Genomic DNA, 7,803 nt, shown 5'->3' with positions numbered 1-7,803 from the left:
TTGCTAATTACATTATTGATTTGCCCTCTTCTCTGTATTTTGTTACAAAAGCAAACAAATTAGGATCACTTACAGGTTAATAATTTTTTTATTGATCAATTTCATTTTTATTACAATGAGGTGTCCAGTGAAGTTCCTTATACTTAGCAGTCACTTTTTTTGATTTAGAAACTCAGGTGTTTACAGAAATTGCAATGTAATGATGTAATTTCAAATGAATGTATTTCTTCATTATTAATTTCAGTTCTGAGTCATTATCTGATGAACATAAACTAAGAAGTTCAGTGTGAATCAAATTAAGAACACATGTACTTGAATTTTTAGTCAATTAATTTTTTTTTTTTACACCAATGCAACTCTGATACACAAAAGCAAAATCTGAATGAAAAGGAGAGCAAACAAGACATGTTTCAGCACATTATTTTGTTGGTGTTGATCCCTTCCACACAGCAGAGAGCTGGCGTGCCAGAGAGGAGCACTCCAATACCCACCTAGGAGATCCTTTGTCACGACCTTCATAACTGCAGTTTATTTTACAGTGCCAAGCAGTATTTGAAAAATATTTCTGAGTCCTGCGTGGCTTTATCAGGAGTTCAGAAGGCTGTAGCCCCGATACTGCAATGTGTGGTTGATGTTGTTTGGGTTTTCACTGGGCATCTTGTTGGCTACAGACTCCCCTTCCTCCCCCATCCCAATGCCAATGGTATCCAGAGAGCTGAGGCCCGAAATCTTCAAAACACTCTGTTAAGAAGTAATAACGCAAAAGGACAGGCTGTGGTCTATAAATAGTTCTGTTCATCTTGCAGTAAATTGACCTTGTAATGCATCCTAGTTTATCCTTAAGCCCATCTCTGGCAGAATGCAGTAGTGTTCTGAAATAGCTAGGATTTTTTAATTGCTGCTAGCCAGCTGGGAGGTTGAAATAAAAGGGAAAAGAGCAAAGGCGTGAATCTGAGAGTCATACTTTCTGTTGTGCTAGTTGCAGTTGCCATGATTTGCTTCTCCTTGGGAGCAGGGATTACCCCAGTGATGTCAGCAGGAAAGGTGAGTGGCCAGCTGGTTGCAAGTGTGTGTTGGGACAGCAGGTCAGGCAAAGAGTAACTTTATTTAACATCTGACAGAGGAGCTCACATGCTCTTAATTACAATCAGATATTTCACAACTTGAACATCAGGAGCATGACACAGAGCTGGTTAAAGCGACAAGTTGGCAGAAACCTCAGCCTAACAGATGTGCCGGGCTCTGGAGCTTCAGGCACAGTGGGTGAATCCTACTGCTCCTGCCACAGCATCATCACAGGATATAGGTGGGCAGATTTTCTCCTGAAGAACAGTTAGATTAATAGGATGTGCATGTTTTGAAGCTGACAGCAAGAAAACAGGATTTGTTTTCCATTTATTGCTGGCTCTGCTATGGCTTCACCATCTAGCAGTTTCACCAGTCAAGCTCGTTTACATTCCTGCCTGTGTCTTCCATTCCCTCCCGGTGAAAGTGTGACACTCCCAATTAGGCCACTAAAAACAAGTGTCTGGTGAAGCTATGGCCTGAATCTCTGTGACGATCTGATTTAAAAACAACAAGTCAAGAAAAAGGCCATGTTCTCCTGTATCGTTTCAGGGATCTATTGACGGGGCAGTCTCACATATAGGCACAGGATCATTGCTGATGGAGTACTGTGCTGGACTACAAAGTATGGAAACCCAAGGACCAAATGGTGACAGGAATTCCTTAAGGCCAAAAAGTCTTCAAAACCATGCTGATTACAGACATGGTGCTTGAGTGCTAGACTAGATATTAATGGCAGAAAAGAAGTGGAAATAAACTGTTTTGAGATTTTTTTCTATCCAATATTACCGGTGTAATCTCCAAGAACAGGATTTTCACTGCCAAGAAGAATCAAGATGCTGAGAGGTACAGAGTGAAGAAAGAAGAAGATCAGAGATAAGGGACAAGAAAAGTGAGCGGGCTTGCTTGGTTACTGTATGTGGAAAGAAACCAGAGTCAGTGATCAACTGACTGTAGAAGTCATGTCTGGTACACAGTGATCATGTAATATTCTCTCTTTCAGTTTCAGCTGCACCTGTTTTACTCATGCTGTTGCTTTGGTTACTAAATAAATCCTTCATTAGCCAGTGCAGACCAGCTGGGTTTTTCTTCTTGGTTTTAGGAAGGGATTTTCCAACACTAACCAAATTTTCTAAGTAAAAAACACTGATGACTCTTTCTATCTGTACAACAAACTCTCATTTGGCTTTTAATGCCCAACTGCTTGGACATCGTTTAAATTGTCAATTTATAAAGTCAAAATTTGCCAATGTACCTTTTCCAATAGCCACTTTTTAAGCTTCTCCCTTAGGATGATTCAAGGACAATGTTCTAGGCTTCTCAAAAATGTGTAGATTTAATTACTACTTTCAGCATCATAAATGCCAGTGTTTAACACTGAGCTCATATAAAATCAGATGCAGCCACTAAGTAATAAAATTCATCTTCAAAGGACTTTGAGTTAAAAACCAGCACATGCTGCTTTTAAGTTTTGTATCTACAAATACAATAAATTGTGGATTTTTAGAAAAAGAGTGTCTGGCATTATAGGAAAACCAAAGGCAGACATGAGAAAGTGCTGTGCACGTTTGCTCATTTCAAAAGCATTTTTTAAATTTCGAGTATTTCCAGATAGTCTCATTTTCTTATCTCCAGGAGAGTTCAAATGATTGCTGGTTCTTGAAATCTTTTTATTGTACTAGCATCTTCCTCCTTGTATCTGAGTGAAATTCTTCAGCACCAAGAATTTGAACCGGTTATTTTAGTATTGCAGTTATAGTACTGAAATCATAAGGACAAAATTATCAGCCAGAGTGCTCTTTGTAATTGAGATGTCTTTTCGTTTCTACCCAGGGGTCCTGTTCAACCAGCATCCCTAGGAAAAATGTGCAGTTTTCTTGACAGATGTTCATTGTGCAAAATGAGTCCTATGAAATCTTCACCAAAACTTTCTTTGGTATTTTGGCAAAATTTAAAATGTTTAATGCAGTTAATTTTTTACAAGTTCAGCTTTGAAAAATCTTTACTTTACATCCTAATGTAACAAATGCTTTACTATCTGCTCCTTGTAACGTATATAAATACTCATCAACTGATTAAAAAATACATCAAGCCAGATGGCGCAAAGGAAATGTTTCCATAAAGTTGTAATTTACAAGATAACTAGTGATTAGAGCAGCATTCAAGTTGTGTAAATAGAGAGTACTTGTGTGTATTCAGAGTGTGTGTAGAATAAATGTTGAATACTCTTGGTAGGTTTACACCCTCTTGTTATGACCAAAGACCCATGCAGAGAGAATCAAATAATGACTGGTAATTTTAGAACTGTGACTGTGAGACAAACAGAGCTGTAGGGTCAGTGAGGGAGAAAAGTAGATTCCAGAAACTAGTAGTCACATAAACTCAGAAAAGGTGTGTGAGCAGCTGGGAAATAGAGGAAAAATCTAGAAGTATTTGGCAGCAGCCATCTCTGAGCCTCTATAAGAACTGTTGTAAGGGAGATAAAGCTGCATTTCCAAGTTACCTTGCTCCTGAGAAATCAGCCAAGTGCATTGCACTCTCTGTGCTGCTCCTGGCAGAGGTGGCACACCCTGCTTGTGCTGGATGGTTTGTTCTCCTGATGGCAGCCAGGAGGTTGTGATTGTGGGGAATGCCAGAAGGATTTTAAGTCTAGCACAGATGTCAATACCTTCCATAGTACCTTCTACTCAGGGAGAAAGAAGTACCGATAAACATTTGTAGATTGAACACATAGACATCTCTGGGCTGTCCTTCTCCCTGATTCATCCAAGCACCAAGCCAGGATGGAAGCATGTCTAATTAGTTTGCTAAAGTTATCTTTGAAAACATGGAAGAATAAAATCCAAGTCAAGTCCTAGGCAGCACTCTGTCTCACCATCTTGCTGTGAACTGCCTTGCATAGGTGACTGTGATAATGGGAGAAAATTCTGGAAGATGTTTTTTGGAGGGGATGTAGTTGCCCGTAATGGGGGAAGTTCAGAAGTGAGACTCAGCATCAGAGCACTCCACAGCACCTCCACCTTTCTGTGTTGACCTGTAATCCAGGTGCCTCTGCTGACTGCAAGGCAGAGAGCTTGAGAGTATTATCCTGTGAACTGTCCCCAGAAGGCTAAAACAAGCCAAATATGGATTGATTTTTTGGGGGTTTAATTCTGCACTGGATCATATCTGTGAAATCATATCACTCCTGTATCATATCATACCATATCTCTTCGGTATTGTAAAATGGTATTATTGCTATATCATTTCTGTGGGATGGCTTTTAAAGCAATTTCACTGGCAAGCACTTTACCATCTATGCAAACATATAAATCTGCTGCAAAAGAGCTTCTATTGAAACGGAAATCTATTCATAGGGGATCTTCAAAGAATTTTTAAAGTAAATCTACACTGCAGACCACATTCTTAATTAATTGAATGGTTGGGACAAAGGCCAAAGGTTTAGGACATTCCCTGCATAATAGAGATTGATGAGCATTTTAGCATTAAACACAATATTGTTCCTAAGGTTAGCCAGTTATTTAAAGATTTGTTGCTGTCCAGTTGAATAAGTACATTTTCATAAGTACTGATTGCATTTTACAGTTCATTAATGAGCTACAAATGTGTAAGAACTACTGCTATGTACTAATATAGCACCAAACATAAGACTGCATGCACAGAACTAAGTAAAGATCACAGAATCACAGAATATTCTGTGTTGGAAGGGACCCACAAGAATCATCAAGTGAATGGCCCATATGGAGATCAAACCCACAACCTCGGCATTGTTAGCACCATGCTCTAAGCAACTGAACTCATCTCAGGGTTGAGAAGTACAATATTTAACCATGAGACAGAGAGCAAGGTGATTCTAGAATGTCTCCTGATTTTTAAAACTAGTATTTGTAGCTATCACAGTGAATTCAAACTGAGCAGAAACCTGACTAGTAGTCAGGGACTGTCATAAAACTCTGAAAAAATGATAATTTTGCCATCAGCCTTGTACCTCTATAGCATGCTCATGTTTCTGCCTGTTAGTTTATTTTTTTTCTCCCTGAAAACTAGATTGGGGAAGAGGACAGGGGATTTGAAACTTCACTGTTGAAGGCAAAAAGAGCTAAAACAACACCAGAAATACAAAGCAGAGCTGGAAAGGTTATGTGCATGACTCTTTTCCTAAGGATGCTGGTATGGGAAAGGAGAACTCCCTATCCGAAAGCCTTGCTGGCTGCAGAGTGAAGCGGCAGCTTGGTGCATTTCCCTGCATGCCCAGATATGCAGGAGCAGCGAGCCTGACAAAAACCGTCTTGACAAACTTGGCAAGAGAATGGTTCCCTAAAACGCTTCTGTATCTGGGAGGAAAAGGGAAGAAGGTGTGAAAAAGTGCTTGCATCACTTGTTCAGTTTGATGCACTTGTGTCTCGCTGAGGCCCACTTACTTCTGCATTGCCGTATTTATTTTTTCTAAAGGTTGACAGGCTAACATCTTGCAAATGTTAGCTTTGATCTGGCTGGAAGAAGCTTTCCTTTCCCCTTGAATCCATTTACATCATAACTCCAAGCCAATACAATGATATCTGTCTGCCTCAGAGCCTCAGGCTTTGAGCAGCAGCAGCGTGTGGCAGGTGACCCTCAGATCATTTTCCCAGGCAGCTGCAGAACTGGCTACACAACACAGCCTCCCAAAAATCTGCCTCCCACAGCTCCTGGGGGCACTGGGATGCTCACAGCAATAAGCTACGTCAGTGAAGCCAGGATTAGACCTTCAGGGCTCCAATGACTTCCCCCGGGAGGAGAGATGGAAAAGGATTAGCAGCTAAATTATCGCTGGTTGCAAATTAAGATGAAAGTTGGAAACAAATCTTAGTGGAGAAACTCAGCTGATGACTGGTAATAAAAATACATCCAGCAGCCTAAAAAGATGGCCCTGGTGTGGTCCAGAAACCTCCAAACAACAGGGATGCACCCATGACAGGGGGCCCTTGGCTGCAGCAGAGGAATGAGAAGAGCTGCACAGTGTATCAGTGTTTTCACCTGCAGACAGTAAATCAAGATCTCTGCCTGGTTTACAAGGCATCTTTGGAAGAAAAAAAATAAAAATAAATCTCTTTCTGCTCTTGTTGAGGTACAACAAATGACATCTGAGCTTTCCATATTTATCACAGAATATGTCACACTGATGAGTCAGCCATCTGCATCAAGGGGCCCTACTTTGGTATGTATGGCCTTTTCTCACTAAGTGTTTTCCCTAATATTTATTTAGACATCAGCTTAATTCTCTTTGCCAAGGGATAAAACAATGGTTTTAATTAACAGCTATTTACTACACAGTTAAGCCCTTCAGAAAGAAAATTTAAAAAAACACCAACCCAACTAACAAAAAAATCTGTAAAAGATTGCCCCCTAAACTAAAACTATTCTCATCGTTCATAGCTTGTAAAGGAGCAGCAAAATACAAATCTTGTGTTTCTGCAGAACAAATGCATGAACAGGAGACACTTAAGCTTTTACTGGCCTTAATGGTCAAAACACACCTGTGGCTGAAACCCAGCAAGGTGATCTCCCACTGCTCACAGCAGGAGAGCAGGACCAGGCACTGCGCCAAAGCAAACAAAGCACTCCTTATCCTGGAAGCATGGTCCCACTCTGAAATACAGCTCTGCAAAAAACCCAAAACCCAAACAAGCCCATAACCAAAATTAGGACTTTCCCTCTTCTTTAAATCGAATGGGTTCTGTTTCCCTCGCTGCAAACTCAGCCTGGAACTGCAGAACCAACTTGGCTCTTCACCATCAGTCATAAACATCCTGCAGCCAGAACCAAAGCATTACTTACATCGGCACGACCCCAAGGTTATAAACTGGCCTCAGGTATGAATGTCATGTTTGACTATGTGTTTGTTCATCATTATTAACACAAGGCTAATACAAAGTGCTAAGGGTTTCTGACATCCTGTGTCATGACAGGAGCTATTTCTGATGTTTTGCAAGGCCACATTGCTCTTAGCTATACTACTGCATCAGAAGTAGAACTTCAGTAAGTGATTTTTATGAAGGTGTGCTTCAAGCAGACAGTAGCAGGGACTTCATTGTGCCATTAACATCAGGAAATCCAGCGTAGAATATGGAGGACCAAGACTGTTTAAGGAAGAAGATGATATTTTTATCACTTTCCATGTTTGTATTGGAAGGATAATGTTGCACAGAAATTACTATAAAATTTTAAAATACATAGGCAGATAAAACTAGTTCAAAGTAGACTTTTTACTATGTCTCTTTAGCACAACTGACAAAAATAAAAAATATCAAGATTCCTAATTCTGCTTCATCTGCCAGTTTGTCTTCCACAGGAAGAGATCTTTCTTGATCTGGGTGCATGGCCAGCTCAGTGTCCAATAGGTTACTCCAGTTAGGAGTAAAGCATCTTTGATGCAGTTTGGTTTATTTACAAAAATGTAAGAAGCCCTGCTGCTTTGAGCACAGGATAAATCAAACAGCTGGACACAGCTTCTTTAACACAGCTCTTTGAGCCAGCGCCTTTTTGCAAGGCTTCTCCTCTGCCAGTTCTCCACAGAGCAATTCTTCACTTCATGCTCCTCACTGCCATTGAATACATCTCAAAAATCTGACAGAATTGGCCAAAGTGGCCAGTGAGTGGTGGCACAGCTACTCCCTGCCCCATTATGAGACAGACTGCTTGGACTGCCACAGCTCAGCAGTGAGGATTTGGTGATGGCCACACTGAGATAACTTGGTT

The sequence above is a fragment of the Corvus hawaiiensis genome, chromosome Z (genome assembly GCF_020740725.1).
Source record: "Corvus hawaiiensis isolate bCorHaw1 chromosome Z, bCorHaw1.pri.cur, whole genome shotgun sequence".
Lineage (NCBI taxonomy): Eukaryota > Metazoa > Chordata > Aves > Passeriformes > Corvidae > Corvus > Corvus hawaiiensis.
The sequence above is the reverse complement of the archived record's forward strand: the minus strand, read 5'-3'. Positions refer to the sequence as shown.